Below are 23,747 nucleotides of genomic sequence, written 5' to 3'. Positions count from 1 at the left end.
AACTTTAAATTCAATCCCATTTGAATTTATTAATTCTATCGTTCCGTATGGGAAAACTCTTTTGACTATAAATGGTCCAGACCATCTTGATTTCAATTTTCCAGAAAATAGCTTGAATCGTGAATTGAAAAGAAGAACTCTATCTCCTTCTTTAAATTCTTTTGAACTTCTGATTCTTTTATCATACCATTTCTTCGTTCTTTCTTTATAGATTAACGAATTTTCGTATGCTTCATGTCTTAACTCTTCTAATTCGTTTAGTTGACTTAATCGTAGACGTCCGGCTTCATGTAAATCAAGATTACATGTCTTCAAAGCCCAAAATGCTTTGTGTTCAATTTCTACTGGAAGATGACATGCTTTTCCATAAACAAGTCTAAAAGGTGTGGTTCCAATTGGAGTTTTGTAGGCTGTTCTAAAAGCCCAGAGTGCATCCTCCAATTTAATGGACCATTCCTTCGGATTTGATCCTACGGTTTTCTCTAGAATACGTTTTAAAGCTCGGTTGGTATTTTCAACTTGTCCACTTGTTTGTGGATGATATGCGGTGGAGATTTTATGAGTTACTCCATATCTTTTAAGAACTTTCTCAAGTTGATTATTACAGAAATGAGTACCCCGATCACTTATTAAAGCTTTCGGTGTTCCAAACCTTGCAAAAAGACGTTTTAAAAAGTTGACTACAACTCGTGCATCGTTAGTTGGGAGAGCTTGTGCTTCCGCCCATTTAGATACATAGTCAATGGATACGAGTATATATAGATTATTATGAGATTTTGGAAATGGACCCATAAAGTCAATACCCCAAATGTCAAATACTTCACATACTTGGATGACATTTTGTGGCATTTCATCACGTTGACTTATTTTTCCGGTCCTTTGACATGCATCACAGGATTTGCAAAGAAGGTGTGCGTCTTTGTAAATTGTAGGCCAATAGAATCCAGCTTCATAAACTTTTCTTGCTGTTAGTTGAGGCCCATAATGCCCTCCTGTTGGTCCTGTGTGACAATGGTTTAAAATTTTACTAGCTTCATCTCCAAATACACATCGGCGTATTATTCCATCGGGACAACTTTTAAACAGATGTGGATCTTCCCAGAAATAGTGTTTTATATCACTGAAGAATTTCTTTCGTCTTTGGTATGATAATCCTTTTTCAAGGAATCCACAAACTAAGTAGTTTGCATAGTCTGCAAACCATGGGATTTCTTTATAATCTATCTTCAATAGATATTCATCAGGAAAGTTGTCTTGTATGGCCGATTCATTTAGAACTTCTAATTCGGGATTTTCAAGACGAGAAAGATGATCAGCGGTGAGATTTTCTGCTCCTCTTTTATCTCGGATTTCAATATCAAACTCTTGTAAGAGTAAGATCCAACGGATTAATCTTGGTTTAGCATCTTGTTTTGAAAATAGGTATCTAAGAGCAGAATGGTCGGTATAGACCACCGTTTTTGCTAGAACGAGATATGATCGAAATTTGTCAAAAGCAAAGACAATAGCAAGGAGTTCTTTTTCAGTAGTTGTATAGTTCGTTTGTGCTCCTTGTAATGTCTTACTAGCATAATATATAGGTTGAAATCGTTTTTCAATCCTTTGTCCTAAAACGGCTCCCATTGCAAAATTACTTGCATCGCACATTAGTTCAAATGGTAGATTCCAATTTGGTGTTATCATGATCGGCGCATTAGTGAGTTTCTCTTTAAGAATATTAAAAGATTTGATACACTCATCTGAAAAGATGAATGGCGCATCCTTTTCTAGGAGTTTATTCATAGGAGTGGCAATTTTAGAAAAATCTTTTATGAAACGTCGGTAAAAACCGGCATGCCCTAGAAAACTCCTAACTCCTCTAACATTGGTGGGATGTGGAAGTTTAGCAATTACATCTACTTTAGCTCTATCCACTTCAATTCCTTCTTTTGAAATTTTATGTCCAAGAACGATGCCTTCTTTAACCATGAAATGGCATTTCTCCCAATTAAGTACTAGATTTGATTTTTCGCATCTAATTATCATTCGTTCCAGATTAACTAGACATGATTTAAATGTATCACCGAAGACTGAAAAGTCATCCATGAAAACTTCCATGCATTCTTCTAGCATGTCGTGAAAAATCGCCATCATACACCTTTGAAAGGTTGCAGGGGCGTTACAAAGTCCAAATGGCATGCGTTTGTAAGCAAAAGTACCATAAGGGCACGTGAATGTGGTTTTCTCTTGGTCCTCGGGTGCTATTGGAATTTGAAAATATCCGGAAAATCCATCTAGAAAACAATAGTAACTATTTCCGGCTAATCTTTCCAACATTTGATCTATGAAAGGTAGGGGAAAGTGATCTTTTCTGGTGGCGTCATTTAATTTTCTATAATCAATACATACACGCCATCCTGTTACAGTCCTAGTAGGAATAAGCTCATTTTTCTCATTTGTAATGACAGTCATGCCACCCTTCTTAGGCACGCATTGAACTGGGCTTACCCATGGACTATCAGAAATTGGATATATCAAACCTGCATCTAGCAGTTTAATAATCTCTTTCTTAACTACATCTTGCATATTAGGATTTAGTCTTCGTTGGCGTTGCACATACGTTTTATGACCTTCTTCCATAAGGATTTTATGTGTGCAATACGAAGGACTTATTCCTTTAATATCATGAATCTTCCATGCAATGGCTGGTTTATGAGCTTTCAACACAGAAATGAGTTGTGATTTCTCATTTTCAGTAAGAGAAGACGATATTATTACAGGTAATTCAGATTCACCATGTAAATAAGCGTATTCCAAATGGTTTGGAAGTGGCTTTAACTCTAATTTCGGAGGTTCTTCTATAGATGATTTATATCGATATATGTCTTCTTCTTTTAGCATTTGAATTTCTTCTGTTGTTGGTTCATATCCATTAGCTATAAGTGTAGCTAACATTTCAGCTTCATCAATTGGTTCATTACCTTCTCCTAAAGAACATTCTCCTGTTCCTTGTAATTCTGGAAATTCTTTTAATAATTCTGCATGTGCATCTATAGTTTGAATATAATAACATGTATCATCTGCAGATTGTGGTTGTTGCATTGCTCTATCAACTGAAAAGGTAACACTCTCATCCTCTATACTTAGGGTCAGTTTCTTACCAAACACGTCTATCATTGCTTTAGCCGTGTTTAAGAATGGTCTTCCTAATATGAGAGGAACTTGAGAATCTTCTTCCATGTCCAAAACAACAAAATCTACTGGAAATACTAAAGTACCAACTTTAACTAGCATGTTCTCCATTATCCCTCTAGGATATTTTATTGATCTATCGGCTAGTTGTATGCTTATTCTGGTTGGTTTCAATTCTCCAAGGTCTAGTTTAGTGTATAGTGAATACGGCATTAGATTTATACTAGCACCTAAGTCTGCCAATGCTTCTATTGAACTAAGACTACCCAGAAAACATGGAATTGTGAAACTTCCTGGATCAGATAGTTTTTCTGGTATCTTATTCAACAGCACTGCTGAACAATTAGCATTCATAGTAACAGCCGAGAGTTCTTCCATTTTCTTTCTATTTGAGATTAGATCTTTCAAGAATTTAGCATATCTTGGCATTCCTAAAATCACATCAATGAAAGGAAGATTTACATTTATCTGTTTAAACATATCCAAGAATTTGGATTGCTCGGCTTCAAGTTTTTCTTTCTTCATTTTACTCGGATAAGGAAGTGGTGGTTGGTATGGTTTAACATAAGGTTTTTCCTTAACTGTGTTATCTTCATTAACCTTTTCAACTACCGGTTCTTTTTCCTTATCTTGATCAGGTTGTGGTTCTTGTGGAGTAGGAATAGTTTCATCAGAAGTTACAGGTATTTCAGGTGGTTTAAGTGTTGTACCACTTCTTGTGGTAATAGCTTTAGCTGTTTCATTTCGGGGGTTAGCATTTGTATCACTAGGTAGACTTCCCGGTTTTCTTTCACCTATCAACCTTGCTAGGTTACTCACTTCTTGTTCCAGATTTTGAATAGAAGCTTGTTGATTTCTAAATGCTTGAGCATTTTGTTCATTGGTTTGTTTTTGAGATGTGAAAAACTGCGTTTGAGTTTCAACTAGCTTCGTCATCATATCTTCTAAATTTGGCTTTTTATCATCGGTTTGTTGTGGTGGTTTGTTTTGAAAATTAGGTCTTTGCTGATTATAAGTATTATTGGATACTTGTTGATTGCTAGGAACTTGTTGGTTGTTGTATGGAATATTTCGGTTATAATACTGGTTTTGATTGTAAATCGGTCTTGGCGGTTGATAATTATTCTGATAATTATTTCCAGGCCTTTGGTTTATGTATGAAATATTCTCTCTTTGTTCCATTGTTAATTCAATACTGAGACAATCTTTTGTCAAATGTGGTCCTCCACACTGCTCACAACTAATTCGTATTGAGTGAATATCCTTAGTCATCTTTTCCATTCGTCTCTCGAAAGCATCTATCTTTGCCGAAATGGAATCTAAGTCATGGCTAGAATCGGCTCTAGCTGCTTTAGATGATCTAATGATATCTTTTTCTTGGTGCCACTCATGTGAGTGGGAAGCAGTGTTATCAATAATTTTGTAAGCATCAGTTTCGGTTTTATTCATAATAGAACCACCAGCTGCTATATCTATGTCTTTTCTTGTAGTGATGTCGCATCCTTGGTAGAATATTTGTACTATTTGACAGGTGTCTAAACCATGTTGCGGACATCCTCTTAACAACTTTCCATATCTTGTCCACGCCTCATATAGAGTTTCATTTGGCTTCTGTGTGAACGTAACAATTTCTGCTTGAAGTCTTACGGCTTTAGATGCGGGAAAGAATTGTTTAAGAAATTTGTCAATTAAAACGTCCCATGTATCGATCGCCCCTTCAGGTAACGATTCCAACCAATCTTTGGCTTCTCCCTTTAAAGTCCAGGGAAATAACATGAGATATATCTGTTCATCCTCCACTTCTCGTATTTTAAATAGTGTGCAGATTCTATTAAAGGTACGTAGATGTTCATTTGGATCTTCCTTCGGCGCACCACTAAATTGGCATTGATTAGTCACCATGTGTAGAATTTGTCCTTTGATTTCATAATCTGGCGCATTAATGTCTGGATGAGTAATTGCGTGACCTTGGCCAGTGCGTTTAGCTCTCATTCGGTCTTCCATACTTAGAGGTTCCAGATTCTCCATAATTGAATTTGTTGAATCGGTATCACTAGATGATTCTGATTTAATGGTTCGTTCCTCAACAATCTCTGTTTGAATGATTGGTGGTTCCGGAGGAAAGTTTAATGGTTCAGGATCTACGAACCGTTCCTGAATATTCTCCGGATTCTCAATTGTGAGGTTGGGTTCAAAAAATGGATTATCGGAAATTTAAACTGAAGTACTTGGTTGACTGGATGACGATTCTAAAGAAAAATCAACGGCGGTTATATTTGTTAAATGATGTCTTGATCTAGTTACAGGTGGTGAACGTACAAAAGGTGGTGAACGTCTTGCTCGGTGCATTCACTGAATATCCTATTAGTTTTTAAAAGGAAAGAAAAATTATAATAAGTTATCCAATCAATAGACTTTTCTGATTTTGCCCACGTTTCGAATAGCCAAAAGATGCAGCAGAGGGGCAGGATTCGTTTGGTCTCAATATAATTGAGTACTGTTTGGCTCCAATAACCCGGTCCACGTACAAATCCAACTATTACTACGAACCAGAAAATTTTGATGTCTATCAATTTAACCACTTAAAATAAATTTTCGTAATTTTAAGAAATTTAGATAAGAAGTAGAATAAAAATCTATGTCCTAAAACTAGAATAGCGAGAAATAAGAGAGAAAAAGAGTTCGTCGCAAAAGGTCGAAAAAGAAAAATGGTTGAAAAATAAAAGGTGAAGGAAAAATAAAAGAAACTTATAAAAACTTAAAAATATTTGACTAACCTAACCTTATTACTACAACTAACTTAAAATTATAATCGCAAATTGAAATTACTAATTGGAATGATAATTGATACATAGTAAAAGGTCTAAAAATATTAAAGCTTACAGGAAAAACTAAATCCCAAATGGAAATAACTTAAAAAGAAACTAAAACTTAAAAAGGCGTCGCAAAATTCTAAAGCACCTAAATCTTAGTCTAAAGAAAAAGCACTTAAGGAATTCTACGGCAAAGCCTAAAAATCTAGGAGTAAAAATAACTATAGCAAAAACTAAGTTTAAAATTAAATGTGAGCTAAAAAATACAAATATTACGCTACAACGATTAAAAAGGTACAAAATATAAAAATATACAAAAAGTTGTAAAAAGTACAATTTTTATAAAAATATTATTTTTATATTATTTATTTTATTAAACTATTAATTTTACAATTTTAATAAAACTAATTAAACAAAATACATAAATTAAATAAAAAGTAAAAATAAAACTAAAACTAATAATAATAATAATAATAATTAGGTAATAATAATAATTACAATTAATAATAACCCGTAATCAATGCAGGATTAGGGTTTTCTGTCGCCTGTCAGATCCCCTCCGCGAGTCGCGGCATTTAATGCTTCAAACCCCGCGAGTCGCGGGGTTCAGAATTTCAGCTGACAGGTTTGAGTTTTTACGCGTTTTTATTTATTTATTTTTTTTTTATTTTTTTCTGTTTTCTGTTTTTTAAATAAATAAAAGATTTTAAAATAAAACTTATATTTTTATAAACTAAAATAAAAATAAAGAAACTTATAAAACTTAAATATTTAACAAAATCTTAAAAATACTTATATTTTTGTTTTTCTTTTTATATTTTTCGAATATTTAAAACGTATTTTTACAAAACGAATTTTAATAAAAGTTAACTAAAAATTTTTTATATTAGCGTTGCGCTTCCGGCTTTTAAGATAGTTCCCCGGCAGTGGCGCCAAAAATACTTGATGTTAAGCGAGGTGTATATAAAATAGTTTATATTTTACTAGGAAAAACTGTAACGACCCGCACTTTTTCGATCATTCTATACTTATAAGATTAATATTTACATAAATTAAACCTTGCCAACATGATAAGCAATCCAAATTGTCGAGATTTATATTTCCGAAAAGAGTTTTACACAACGTTTGACCGTCTAGTTTGACCGATGATATCACGAACTATACAATATATGATAATTGTACGTTTGTGTATATAAATGTATATATACATATTTAACATGATTAATAAATGTTTTAATATCTCATTTTGTATTTATTCATTGCGGGTATATTAAACATCTAAAAATGAACCATTAAAAATTGAATTGCTAACCTCGGACTGCTAACTTCGGACTAAGGAAATATTCAAAGTATTAAAAGTATAACAAGTATATATATATAACGTTTGTTTAAAATGAAAACATATTGATATATTATATATGGATAGGTTCGTGATATCAACCGGAAGACCGAGTCAAATTATTTATATCATCAAGACAAAAGTGAGTATATAGTCCCACTTTTAAACTCTAAATATTTCGGGATGAGAATACATGTACTTTATGTTTTACGCTATGGACACAAGTAACTGAAAAATATATTCTACGTTGAGTTGTACCACTGGCATACTTCCCTGTAGCTTGGTAACTAATATTTACAGCGGTATTGTAAACGCGAATCCTGTTGATAGATCTATCGGGCCTGACAACCCCAACCGGACTGGACGACCAGTATTCAACGGTTGCACAGTACTTCGTTTTGTGACTACACTTGGTACGGTGTAGTAAGATTTCATATTAAAGGGAATATGCGACGTGAAAATGTTAAGTATGGTTACCGAGTGCTCAACCACTTAGAATACTTTTATTAAACTGTTTATATACGAAATCTTGTGGTCTATATATATATATTGCTGCCGGCATTAAACCTATATCTCACCAACTTTATGTTGACCTTTTTAAAACATGTCTATTCTCAGGTGATTTCTAAAGCTTCCGCTGTATCATGTTGGATCTAACCAGGATCTTGCGTACGCATGTTTGTGTCAAAAATAAAACTGCATATCCGAGATGTTGCATTGTAAAATATGCTAGAAACCGTGTTGTTGTCATCATTTGTAAAGTTTGTAAGTCGAAGATTATCGCTAAACGTTAATCTTCTTTTTATTGTCTTAAGCTTGTAACAAAAATAATGGTTATGGTTTGTAATGTATAATATATGCAGTTTTCTTTCAAAAATGTCTCATATAGAGGTCAATACCTCGCAATGAAATCATACGTTATCTAACGCGTTCTTATGGTTAAGGACGGGTTATGACATGTGGTATCAGAGCGTTGGTCTTAGCGAACCAGGTTTGCATTAGTGTGTCTAACCGATAAGTCGTTAGGATACATTAGTAAGTCTGGACTTTGACCGGGTCTGATTTAAAAACCATTGCTTATCATTGTTGGTTAAAATTTATATGTAAATATTATGTAGTACTAATGGGTTAGTTGTTATATGATAGATGTCGGGCTCAAAACTTGTTATCACATTCAGCGATTCCGAACCAGAATCTTCAGATTGTGTTTCAGTCATTAACATATCCGATGACGAAAATGGTATTTTTGGGGAAGACTCACAATTTCCAGATGAACCAACTATAGAAATATCGGAAAGTGAACCCGAGGAGGAAAGTGAACCCGAAGAGGAAAGTGAACCCGAGGAGGAAAGTGAACCCGAAGAGGAAAGTGAACCCGAGGAAGAAATACTAGAAATTACGAAAGAAAAATTCGATCAAGGAAAGAAACGAAAAGCGAATGAATTAGAAAATTCAAATCCCGAACTTAGTAAGAATGACGTAGCACCAATTCCACTCAACACTACCACCCCTATTCCCGCTATTCCTATTAGTGCAATCCCCGCATCTAGTTCTTCGGCTCCTCAGCCAAAACGTAGGCAGACAGCTAGGATAAGCGTTAGGCCATTCATTGGAACTAAACGCCCTAGAAAATAGACCGAACGATGCACTGCTGTATTAAGCCATGGAATCATATAATGTTTTGTATAATATTATTAGTGTGGTTTGCTTAAAGTTTGATGTAAGATAAGCATATGTAAAATAGCGAAGTATGAAATGCAATAATTTTCCATGGTTAAGTATTATTTAGATTGTAGTAATTGATTCTGTACTAAGCTATTAAGTATGAACATTAACGGGTAGGTACTACCCAAGATATAATTATAAAACGCTAATAAGAAGAAAAGGCTTTTATAATAATACCTGGTTCATATTATTAACAAGCTATAAATGTACTATAAATACACACTACATCTATAATAATCCATGTGAATAATTATTTTCTTTCATTAGGAAATGGCGCGATTGAACCGAATGACGGAACAAGAAGTCGAGAACTTCATCAACCAGCGAGTCAACGATAGAATGCTATGGGTCGAAGCTGCAAGAGCTACTGCAGTTAATCCAAATCCTCGCGTAGGATGCTCCTACAAGACGTTTCAAGCTTGCAAACCTTCATCATTCAGTGGAACGGAAGGACCTATCGGTTTAACCCGATGGATAGAAAAGATGGAGACGGTGTTCAAAATCAGCGGTTGTGATGAAAAAGACATGACCAAGTATGCATCGTGCACTTTACAAGATAGTGCACTCACATGGTGGAAGAATTATGTGAAGGCGGTAGGAGGAGATGCAGCTTATGATACTCCATGGGAAGAATTCAAAGCAATGATAATCACCGAGTATTGTCCAAGGAATGAGGTTATTAAGTTAGAAGATGAGTTACGAAGTTTGAAGGTGGTTGGTACTGAAATCACCAACTACAATCAGCGATTCATGGAATTGGTTTTACTATGTCCTGAATTGGTTCCAACCGAAGCACGGAAGATTGAAATGTACAAAGGTGGTTTGCCCAAAAAGGTCAAGGCAAACGTTACAGCATCGAAACCTAAGACAATTCATGAAGCTATAACCATGGCAAACGAGCTAATGGATCAGGTCATTTTGGACAAGAAAGCATTCAATACTGAGGTGAAGGTATTGGGGAACAAGAAAAAGTGGAATGGAGGTTATGATCGAGGTAACCAACAACAACCTTATAAGAAACAAGAAACCACGAAAGGTGCGGGTAGCGGTTCAGGCTTTGGTTACAAAGGACAAAGTCCTTTATGCAACCGTTGTCACAAACATCATTTTGGTTACTGTAGTGTGTTGTGCACTAAATGCAATAGACAGGGACATCTTGCCGAAGATTGTAAGGCTCTCGTTACAAATGCAAATGGTAACAAGACTCCTGCCACCAACGCAAATAGAACTGCTTTGGCTAACATTACTTGTTTTGGGTGTGGAAAACAAGGTCACTATAAGAGCCAGTGCCCGAATCAGAATGGCGGACCTGCACGTGGAAGAGCGTTTGTTATTAATGCTAGAGAGGCACGAGAAGACCCGGAACTTGTTACGGGTACGTTTACCATTAATAACTTATCAGCATCTATTTTATTTGATACTGGCGCCGATAGAAGTTACGTGTGTATAAATTTTTACACTAAATTGAATTGTTCATCATTACCTCTAGATGCTAAGTACTTGATTGAGTTAGCTAATGGTAAGCTAATTAAAGCCGATAAAATTTGTCGTGATTGTGAAATAAATCTAGCCGGAGAAACGTTTAAAATCGACTTAATACCCGTGGAATTAGGAGGTTTTGATGTAATAGTCGGCATGGACTGGATGTCCAAAATAGGAGCGGAAATTGTTTGTGCCAAGAAGGCAATTCGTATTCCTGGTAAGGATAAAATACCGGTGATGATTTATGGAGAGAAGGGTAAGTCAAAGCTAAAACTCATTAGCTGTTTGAAAGCCAAGAAGTGTTTAGAAAAGGGATGTTACGCTATTTTAGCACATGTTAATAAAGTCGAAAAGAAAGAAAAGTGCATCAACGACGTGCCTGTGGCAAGAGATTTTCCTGAAGTTTTTCCGGAAGAGTTGCCGGGATTACCTCCCTTTAGATCGGTAGAATTTCAAATAGATTTAGTACCAGGAGCTGCACCAGTGGCTCGTGCTCCATATAGACTTGCACCGTCCGAGTTAAAAGAACTTCAAAGTCAGTTAAAAGAATTACTGGACCGTGGATTCATACGACCGAGTACTTCACCGTGGGGAGCTCCAATTTTATTTGTTAAGAAGAAAGATGGATCTTTTAGGATGTGTATAGACTATCGTGAATTAAATAAGTTAACTATCAAGAATCGGTATCCACTACCGAGAATTGATGACTTATTTGATCAATTGCAAGGATCATGTGTTTATTCAAAAATCGACTTAAGATCGGGCTATCATCAACTACGCGTCAAAGAAGAGGATATTCCGAAAACTGCTTTTCGGACACGTTATGGTCATTACGAATTTTTGGTTATGCCGTTTGGATTGACGAATGCGCCAGCTGTATTCATGGACCTCATGAATCGAGTTTGTAGTCCGTATTTAGATAAGTTTGTTATCGTTTTCATTGATGATATTCTTATCTATTCCAAGAATGAGCAAGAGCATGAAGAGCATTTAAGGTTGATACTGGAGTTGTTGAGAAAAGAACAACTTTATGCTAAATTTTCTAAGTGTGCTTTCTGGTTGAAAGAAGTGCAATTTCTTGGTCACGTTGTTAATAGCGAAGGAATTCAGGTTGATCCAGCAAAAACTGAAGCTATTGAAAAATGGGAGACTCCTAAGACACCAACGCAGATACGTCAATTTTTGGGTTTAGCCGGTTATTATAGAAGGTTTATTCAAGATTTTTCCCGAATAGCTAAGCCGCTGACAACATTAACGCAAAAAGGGAAGAAATACGAATGGACCTCGGAGCAGGAGAACGCATTTCAATTACTGAAGAAGAAGTTAACTACGGCGCCTATTTTATCGTTACCTGAAGGGAACGATGATTTTGAAATATATTGTGACGCTTCGCGACAAGGTTTTGGTTGTGTTCTTATGCAACGAAAGAAAGTAATTGCATTTGCATCTCGACAATTGAAGATTCACGAGCGGAATTATACGACGCATGATCTAGAATTGGGAGCAGTCGTGTTTGCATTGAAGATGTGGAGACACTACTTGTATGGGGTTAAATTCACTGTGTTTACTGATCATAAAAGCCTTCAACATATTTTTGATCAGAAACAGCTGAACATGAGGCAACGTAGGTGGGTCGAGCTGATAAACGACTATGATTGTGAAATTCGTTATCATCCCGGGAAGGCGAACGTGGTGGCCGATGCTCTAAGCAGAAAGGAACGAGAACCAATCCGAGTACGAGCGATGAACATAAAAATTCGCATGAATCTCAACTCACAAATCAAAGAAGTTCAACGAGAAGCACTTACTAAAGAAAATATAGGAAATGAAATAATGAAGAAGTATGAGAAGCAACTCGTTATGCGGGAAGATGGAATTCGATATTTTGCAAATCGTATTTGGGTACCGAAGTTGGGTGGATTAAGGAAGTTGATATTGAACGAGGCACATAAGACAAGATATTCGATACATCCTGGAGTTGGAAAGATGTACCAAGATCTTAAGACGCATTATTGGTGGCCTAATTTGAAGATAGACGTTGCAACATATGTTGGGGAGTGTTTAACTTGTTCTAAGGTCAAAGCAGAACACCAGAAGCCGTCAGGGTTACTTCAACAACCAGAAATCCCAGAATGGAAATGGGATGGTATTACCATGGATTTCATCACGAAGTTACCAAAGACTGCCTGGGGATACGACACCATTTGGGTGATTGTTGATCGTCTCACCAAGTCTGCACATTTCTTGCCTATAAAGGAAACGGATAGAATGGAGAAACTATTACGATTGTATATAAAGGAAGTTGTTTCAAGGCATGGGATACCTATTTCCATTATATCCGATCGTGATAGTAGATTTACCTCAAAGTTTTGGCAATCACTACAGGAGGCATTAGGAACTCGTTTGGATATGAGTACCGCATATCATCCGCAGACCGACGGGCAGAGTGAAAGAACAATTCAGACTCTTGAAGACATGCTCAGGGCATGTGTGATCGATTTTGGAAACGGTTGGGATAAATATCTATCGTTAGCAGAATTCTCGTATAATAATAGTTATCATGCGAGCATTGGAGCTGCGCCATTCGAAGCATTGTATGGAAGGAAGTGTAGATCTCCTATCTGTTGGAATGAAGTAGGAGATCGACAATTAACTGGTCCCGAGATCATACATGAAACGACTGAGAAGATAGTGCAAATCAAGGAGAGATTAAAAACAGCCCGCAGTCGCCAAAAGAGCTACGCCGATGTCCGAAGGAAACCATTAAAGTTTCAGGTCGGGGACATGGTTATGCTAAAGGTGTCACCTTGGAAAGGTGTAATACGTTTCGGCAAAAGGGGTAAACTGAACCCAAGATACGTAGGCCCGTTTAAGATCATCGAACGCATTGGACCGGTAGCTTATCGACTCGAGTTACCACAACAACTCGCCGGAGTACATAATACCTTTCACGTCTCAAACCTTAAGAAGTGTCTTGCAAAGGAAGACCTCACCATTCCTCTTGAGGAAATCCATGTCAACGAGAAACTACAATTCGTCGAAGAACCAATCGAAATCATGGACCGTGAAGTTAAACAGCTCAAACAGAGCAATATACCGATTGTTAAGGTTCGTTGGAATGCTAGAAGAGGTCCCGAGTTTACTTGGGAACGAGAGGATCAGATGAAGCAAAAGTATCCACACTTGTTTCTCGATGACGCAAAATAGGTACAATTTTAAAATTTCGGGACGAAATTTATTTAACGGGGAGGTAATGTAACGACCCGCACTTTTTCGATCATTCTATACTTATAAGATTAATATTTACATAAATTAAACCTTGCCAACATGATAAGCAATCCAAATTGTCGAGATTTATATTTCCGAAAAGAGTTTTACACAACGTTTGACCGTCTAGTTTGACCGATGATATCACGAACTATACAATATATGATAATTGTACGTTTGTGTATATAAATGTATATATACATATTTAACATGATTAATAAATGTTTTAATATCTCATTTTGTATTTATTCATTGCGGGTATATTAAACATCTAAAAATGAACCATTAAAAATTGAATTGCTAACCTCGGACTGCTAACTTCGGACTAAGGAAATATTCAAAGTATTAAAAGTATAACAAGTATATATATATAACGTTTGTTTAAAATGAAAACATATTGATATATTATATATGGATAGGTTCGTGATATCAACCGGAAGACCGAGTCAAATTATTTATATCATCAAGACAAAAGTGAGTATATAGTCCCACTTTTAAACTCTAAATATTTCGGGATGAGAATACATGTACTTTATGTTTTACGCTATGGACACAAGTAACTGAAAAATATATTCTACGTTGAGTTGTACCACTGGCATACTTCCCTGTAGCTTGGTAACTAATATTTACAGCGGTATTGTAAACGCGAATCCTGTTGATAGATCTATCGGGCCTGACAACCCCAACCGGACTGGACGACCAGTATTCAACGGTTGCACAGTACTTCGTTTTGTGACTACACTTGGTACGGTGTAGTAAGATTTCATATTAAAGGGAATATGCGACGTGAAAATGTTAAGTATGGTTACCGAGTGCTCAACCACTTAGAATACTTTTATTAAACTGTTTATATACGAAATCTTGTGGTCTATATATATATATTGCTGCCGGCATTAAACCTATATCTCACCAACTTTATGTTGACCTTTTTAAAACATGTCTATTCTCAGGTGATTTCTAAAGCTTCCGCTGTATCATGTTGGATCTAACCAGGATCTTGCGTACGCATGTTTGTGTCAAAAATAAAACTGCATATCCGAGATGTTGCATTGTAAAATATGCTAGAAACCGTGTTGTTGTCATCATTTGTAAAGTTTGTAAGTCGAAGATTATCGCTAAACGTTAATCTTCTTTTTATTGTCTTAAGCTTGTAACAAAAATAATGGTTATGGTTTGTAATGTATAATATATGCAGTTTTCTTTCAAAAATGTCTCATATAGAGGTCAATACCTCGCAATGAAATCATACGTTATCTAACGCGTTCTTATGGTTAAGGACGGGTTATGACAAAAACTATTAAATACGATACAATTTTACACAAGATATTTATTTATTTATAGAATGGATATACTTAAACCTTGCTACAACACTTATAGGCAGTGTACCTAATCGTACAGTAGTGTAGTTTTTAGTAAGTCCGGTTCGTTCCACAGGGAAATCTTTAAACAAAGCTCAACGCTATATTAGTTTACTTTTATAAAAATACAAATATATATATAAGTAATATTATTATTATAAAGGGGGGTTTTTACCGTTTAATGACCGGTTTGTCGATTTTAAGACTTTAGTCGCAGTTAAAATCTAATGTAAAATATAAAATAAATACAAGACTTAAATTAAAGCGTAAAGTAAATAACGATAATGAAATTGCGAATAATAAAAGTGCGATAAAATAAACTTGCGATAATTAAAAAGTACGATAATTAAAAGTGCGATTAAATAACAATAAATAAAAGTGCGATAATTAGAAGTGCAATTAAATATAAAATAAAGGAAATTAAATATGAAATAAAAGAATTATGCTTATTTAAACTTCCGTAATCATGATGTTTGACGTGTTAATTTTAGTTTTATGCCCATGGGTTAATTGTCCTTTGTCCTGGATTATTTAATATGTCCGTCTGATTTTTGTCCATAACAGTCCATCAGTCATAAATATAAAGTGCGAGTGTCCTCATCAAATTATTCTTATACCCGAAGTTAAATATTCCAACTAATTGGGGATTCGAATTGTAACAAGGTTTTAATACTTTGTTTAATGAATACACCAGGTTATCGACTGCGTGTAAACCAAGGTTTTACTACTTTGTTAACAATTACACCAATTACCCTTGAATGTAATTTCACCCCTGTTTTAATTATTATAGTGGCTATTAATCCATTCCCGTGTCCGGTTAAATGAACGATTATTCGTACATATAAATACCCCGCCCATCGTGTCCGATCGAGTGTATATGGTAATTTATAGGGACGCCCAATTGTAAATCTTTATATTAACATTAACAAACTTTCATTTAGTTAAACAAATATAAAGCCCATTAATAGCCCATAGTCTAATTTCCACAAGTGTCGTTCTTTTGTCCAAACCCCAATTATGGTACAAAGCCCAATTACCCAATTTTAGTAATTAGCCCAACATCATGATTACTTCGTTTTAAATAAGCATAATAATAACTTAGCTACGAGACATTAATGTAAAAAGGTTGAACATAACTTACAATGATTAAAAATAGCGTAGCGTTACACGGACAGAATTTCGACTTACACCCTTACAACAATCGCTAACATACCCTTATTATTAGAATTATAATTAAAATTAAAATTAAAATATAAATTATATATATATATATATATCGTATGAATGAGGAGAAAAAAGATGATAATTTTGATCAGAATTCGGTTGGCTTTATAGCCAGAGTTGATTTTTGGGGCTCCGCGACTCGCGGCAAAATCCCCTTCAAACTCCGCGAGTCGCGGAGATAGAAATTACAGCTCAGTCCTTGGAGTTTTCTCTAAGGGGTTAAATTCTTTCGGATTTTAAAATTTTTATATTAAACACTTGGTTACCATTAAAAATACTAGTAAAGCAGTAGTTGTATTAGAATCTAGTGCTCTCTGATAAAAAAGAACAGCCCTAGTCTTATATACTGACTACCCAATTCTAGTAAAATTTTTCAAAATTTTCAATTAAATGAATTTAAAATCATGTTTATACATATTTATGAACGATAAAACTAGGTTTTAACACCGAAATTATTGTTACCTCGGAAAGGACATAAATTGAGAAACAAACCAAAATGTTAAAATTCATTTAAAATGGAATAGAGGACGATAAAAAGGAAAATAAAAGCCAAGTGTGGGAAAATTTACCAAGTTATTTTAAACATATGTCACATATATCTGTAACAAATAACTGAAAATACTTTTGCTTTGGACTAAACTAAACTGTTTTACCCGATGAAAGAAAAGAAGAGATGGATCTACACGATGAATCAATTCCATCATTAAAAGGAAGTAAAGTCTTCCGAAAAAGACACGCGCTTCTTGATTTAGGTCATGAAGTTGTCGTCCAGACCAGCTGTAGGTTGACGAAAAATCTAGAAAAGTCATCACTAAAATCAGCAGGAAATCCACGGACCTCAGCATTAAACAGGGTCGCCAAGTGGTCAGATTTATCCTAACCATGAGAAGGATTTATCTCGTACAATGGGGGGCACCGTGCAAATTAGCTTGATAAGACTAATGAATCAGATCCCCAGAAAGGATAATCTCCTTAAAGATTAAAAATCAGCTTTTAAGACTGATATTACTCAATCCCAGAGATTGACCTTAAAGATTGAGAATTACAAACTCATGGAATTCAATGATATCTAAACTCGAGCTTGAACGAGAAAATATTTTGATCAAAATTACAAACCGATTTGTTTTCTGAAAACCCTATTTTCAATGCGTTCATTACCATTGAACGTAAAATCCTAGGAATTCACCTGGAATTCATTAGGTCACCTGAACTAAATCGGGTGTCAACCGTAAGAACGGTGGTTGCATAACATGGTCAAAGACAGGACCTTGTGCTAGACCGAAAAATTATAAGGGTGAGCTTTACTATTGCTCCTACCAAGGATAGTAATTGCGTCCGACACGTTATAGACCATAATCAAAAGCATGTCACGGGACATTGCCTTAACAGTTGCTTGTTCAACGCTTTCCTTTCAACCGGACGGTAGTTTACCGAAAGGTAATATACGGGACAAGTAAACTGGACGTGTTGCTTTCCAAATACAAGGTTAGCAAGTGGGTGACACAAAACCGCAAGTTTTGAGCTAAAATTTTCAAATCTGAAACCCACCAAACCCACAAAAATATTTTGCAAACACCGGTAAAGGGTTATTCCGGAAAACTTATCTAGGGTAAAAACTAGATTTCAAAAGATCAAATGTTTTCATAAAGATCCAATTTCCTTAATGGATCTAAATTTTTATAGTCATGTGGGACTGTAAACCATATCGTTACTACCATTGTTTATACCGCCGTATAGAAATCACTGATGTACAAAGTGTGAAGAATAAAGAAGTGATTCTAGTATTTCAAGACGATATTGCTTGAGGACAAGCAACGCTCAAGTGTGGGAATATTTGATAATGCTAAAAACGAACATATATTTCATAGCATTATTCCTCAAGAAAGACAAGCTTTTAGTTGCAATTGTTCTATTTACAAGTGATATTCGTTTAAATAATAAAAGGTGAAGACAAAAGACAGATTCGACGAATTGAAGACGCAAACGACCAAAAAGCTCAAAAGTACAAAAGACAATCAAAAAGGTTCCAATTATTGATAAGAAACGTCTCGAAATCACAAGAGTACAAGATTCAAAACGCAAAGTACAAGATATTAAATTGTACGCGAGGACGTTCGAAAATCCGGAACCGGGACCAGAGTCAACTCTTAACGCTCGACGCAACGGACTAAAAATTACAAGTTAACTATGTATATAAATATAATATAATATATAATTAATTATATTAATTATATATATATTATATTTATATATAAAAAACCGTCGGCAGAGAAAACTCCAAGGACTGAGCTGTAAATACTATCTCCGCGACTCGCGGAGTTTGAAGGGGATTTTGCCGCGAGTCGCGGAGCCCCAAATTTCAACTCTGGCTATAAAGGAAACCGAATTCTGATCAAATTTCATATTCTATTTCTCTATCTCTCTATCTATACGTAAAATTTATATATATATATATATAATTTATATTTTAATTTTAATTCTAATAATAAGGGTATGTTAGCAATTGTTGTAAGGGTGTAAGTCGAAATTCTGTCCGTGTAACGCTACGCTATTTTTAATCATTGTAAGTTATGTTCAACCTTTTTACATTAATGTCTTGTAGCTAAGTTATTATTATGCTTATTTAAAACGAAGTAATCATGATGTTGGGCTAATTACTAAAATTGGGTAATTGGGCTTTGTACCATAATTGGGGTTTGGACAAAAGAACGACACTTGTGGAAATTAGACTATGGGCTATTAATGGGCTTTATATTTGTTTAACTAAATGATAGTTTGTTAATGTTAATATAAAGATTTACAATTGGGAGTCCCTATAAATTACCATATACACTCGATCGGACACGATGGGCGGGGTATTTATATGTACGAATAATCGTTCATTTAACCGGACACGGGAATGGATTAATAGCCACTATAATAATTAAAACAGGGGTGAAATTACATTCAAGGGTAATTGGTGTAATTGTTAACAAAGTAGTAAAACCTTGGTTTACACGCAGTCGATAACCTGGTGTATTCATTAAACAAAGTATTAAAACCTTGTTACAATTCGAATCCCCAATTAGTTGGAATATTTAACTTCGGGTATAAGAATAATTTGATGAGGACACTCGCACTTTATATTTATGACTGATGGACTGTTATGGACAAAAACCAGACGGACATATTAAATAATCCAGGACAAAGGACAATTAACCCATGGGCATAAAACTAAAATTAACACGTCAAACATCATGATTACGGAAGTTTAAATAAGCATAATTCTTTTATTTCATATTTAATTTCCTTTATTTTATATTTAATTGCACTTCTAATTATCGCACTTTTATTTATTGTTATTTAATCGCACTTTTAATTATCGTACTTTTTAATTATCGCAAGTTTATTTTATCGCACTTTTATTATTCGCAATTTCATTATCGTTATTTACTTTACGCTTTAATTTAAGTCTTGTATTTATTTTATATTTTACATTAGATTTTAACTGCGACTAAAGTCTTAAAATCGACAAACCGGTCATTAAACGGTAAAAACCCCCCTTTATAATAATAATATTACTTATATATATATTTGTATTTTTATAAAAGTAAACTAATATAGCATTGAGCTTTGTTTAAAGATTTCCCTGTGGAACGAACCGGACTTACTAAAAACTACACTACTGTACGATTAGGTACACTGCCTATAAGTGTTGTAGCAAGGTTTAAGTATATCCATTCTATAAATAAATAAATATCTTGTGTAAAATTGTATCGTATTTAATAGTTTTTCCTAGTAAAATATAAACTATTTTATATACACCTCGCTTAACATCATATTCTCAGTCCCAAAATATATATTGCGAAAGCATTTAAAAAGGGATTAATGAAACTCACCATACTGTATTTTGTAGTAAAAAATACATATGACGTCATTGAACAAGTGTAAGGTTAGCCTCGGATTCACGAACCTATATCATTTGTATATATATTAAAATATATAATGAAATTCACATAAATTTATCTATTAATATATATATATATATATATATATATATATATTTGTAGTTATTTAGGGTTTATATTAAATTCCATTTAAAACATATATTTATATTATCTCTCAAATTATATGTTATATATATTTATTTTGTATATATATTTTAAAATAGTTAATACTTATTCATTTAGTTATATTAGTATGTATATCCATATATATATATATATATATATATATATATATATATATATATATATATATATATATATATATATATATATATATTATGTTTGAAAATCAATAGTTAGTTACATGTAAATATTTATCTATATAATGTTAATATATAGTTATATGAGATATTAATATCGTTATAGTGTATGTACTAAATGCATTTTGTATACAAAATATTTACTTGTTAAAAATGATAGTTTTGGTATTAATGAGTTTCTAATAATAATAACTTTATTAATAATGATAACACTAATAATAATAAAATTATAATAAGGACATAACTACCTTCAATGCTTTTCCTAAAAAAAATGGCATGAACTAGGATTGAACCCACGATCTTCAACTAACGAGACACACTCCAAACCACTCATGTATTTGCTGTTTTTCTGATCATATATGCAGCCTCAATCTATTTAACTCATTTATTGTCTTGGTTCCATCAACGGCCCAACAGAAAAAATCCAACCAAGTAATCGGCCCAACCCTTTAATTAGAACTTGGCCTAGTATCACTATCATTTACGGCCCAAATTAACTAAATAAAGAATCAGATTAACAACTGCATTGTATTCTGTTTCTATCAAGTATCACAACGTCACTTTTGAGTGACTTAAAAAGTCGGCCAGCAATCAACAATATATCCGTATTAATTAATCGTCAATCAACTAGTTGGAACCCATCCAAATTCCCTTATTGTTATCATTGATCATCTTTAATTATTACTTCCTTTTTATCACCACATATCTCATTCCTTTCTTTATAAATCTTATCATCTATCATAGTGAAAGAAACGAAAAAATAGAAACAATACTATAGCAGTAACACACGTTGCTGTTTTGGCAGTATCAAGCAGAAAGAAAGAAGCTGCAGGTTGCAGCTGAGGATGATGGTGTTTAACGGCTTAAGGTGGTGACTTTAAAGGTGTTTGTCGATTATTTTCAAACAGAAATAGAAGGTATCAAAGGGAAGATGGTGGTAATTCTATAGGTGGTGTTGGTGACATTCGAATGGATTTGTGAATTGTAACAGAAAACAGATGTAACAAAGAGTAATTCACGATGAAAATTGAAGGATGAGAGGAAAACGTAGAGAGGGAAATTAAGAGAGAGAGAGAGAGAGAGAGAGAAGAAAGTAGTGGTTTTTCCATGGTGTTCGAAGGTGGTGTTTTAATGGTGGTTTATGGTGACGGGTTGTTCGTTGATTCTTGTTCAAATAAGAAAGAATGAAAGAGTGTTAGTAGTTTGTGAGGTTGATGGTGATTATCATGGTTCGAGGGTAAGAGATGGTGGTTCTCGGACAAGAGAGGAATACAAAGATAATAATAATTTCGATGGAGTTCATGAGGATAAATGATGATGATTGAAAGGTGGGTTTGGTGTTGGTTCGATGGTTGTAGCAGATGGGTCATGAAGGTTGCTCAAGGTGTTGGTGTTTGGTTGATCAAGGTGGTTTCACGGTGTTGAAGTGATTAAGTCGTTGGTTGGCATAAACAATCGGTTACAGCAGCTGCAATACGAAGGGATGTTTGAATGGTTGGGTCATGATTGGTAATTGAAGAAGAAAAGAAAAAAAAATATAGCAGCAGGTTGACGTTGTAGTTTTGTGATGAAATGAAATGGGTTTCGGTTTATGTTATTAGAAATCGACGTAGCTAGTGGAGTTGTTGAGTTTGATTTATGTTGTTTTCAATCGATTCACATTGATGTAATTTCAACTAAATTGACTCAATTAATTCTTGTCTTATTGTTTGATTTACTCGACAATATTTATTCTGTCAGACATAAAATAAAGAAAAGAATAATTGATGCTAACAGATTTTGTTTTGTTCTTGTTGATGAAATTCCTAATTGGTACTATTTATGAGACAAGAACAAATTACCTACAGATTGACAACAATGGAAAACAGAATACGGTCATAATTGTATGTATTTTGTATTTAAGCATATTTACATAATTATCTGTTTATAATACGTATGAATCTGTATATATGAACCCAAACTGATTCTTAATACATAAATCTGCGTACTAGTATTTATCTGTTTGTATATATACCTTTATATAATATTCTGTGTATATAATACGTATAAGTCTATATGATATAATTAATCTTAATAATAAATATAATTATAATTGTGATGACCCGGAAATTTCTGACCAAATTTAAACTTAATCTTTGTTTGAGTAACATTTTCGACACGATAAACAAAGTCTGTAAAACTGAATCTCAAAATTTTTGAACTATTTTCATATATTCAAATACCTTTCGGTTGTTCTCGACGATTCAAGAACAATTATATGTATATAGATACATATATATATACTATAACTTGAAAACGTAACAATGTATTAATTTTTTTGATACCGTACATTAAACTTATTGGTTTAAATATTTATTTGAATATATATGATAAGTTGGAATATTAATTGTATGAATAATTTACGACGTATATTTAAAACGTGTTTATGAATGTTGAAAATATATATTAACTTGGTCATAAAACGATTTGTTATTATATATATATATATATATATATATATATATATATATATATATATATATATATATATATATATATATTAACAAATAGCGAGACAATGATTTATAGAAGTAAATGACCAAAACACTCGAAAGTTTAAGATACACTTTGAATGATATAGTTTATTGATAATTTAAGACTATATTTTGACAAAAGTACGAGTCACAAAATGTAAATTGCGAGTTTTCTAAACGTACGAAAGTGCGTTCGAGAAACCGGAACTGGGACATAAGTCGAGTGACAACGTACGAGTCATCGGAACAAAAATTACAAGTCAACTATGCACATGAATTTAATATAATAGATAATTAATTATTTAAATTATATATATTATATATATTATATTTAATTATGTCGACAAACAAGAAAACAAAAAAATATGTGAGCTGGATCTGACGGCCATGCGATCACATGAGAAATAGGCATAAAACCCATGCGATCGCATGGGCATCAGAATCAGGAATTATGGCTATAAATACCAGGTTTCTTGCGCATGTGTTTTTTACACCTATTACTATGTAAGTATTTATTATTATTATTATTATTATTATTATTATTATTATTATTATTATTATTATTATTATTATTATTATTATTATTATTATTATTATATTATTAAGATT

The sequence above is a fragment of the Rutidosis leptorrhynchoides genome, chromosome 4, assembly GCF_046630445.1.
Source record: "Rutidosis leptorrhynchoides isolate AG116_Rl617_1_P2 chromosome 4, CSIRO_AGI_Rlap_v1, whole genome shotgun sequence".
Classification (NCBI taxonomy): domain Eukaryota; kingdom Viridiplantae; phylum Streptophyta; class Magnoliopsida; order Asterales; family Asteraceae; genus Rutidosis; species Rutidosis leptorrhynchoides.
Note: the sequence above shows the minus strand (reverse complement) of the source record.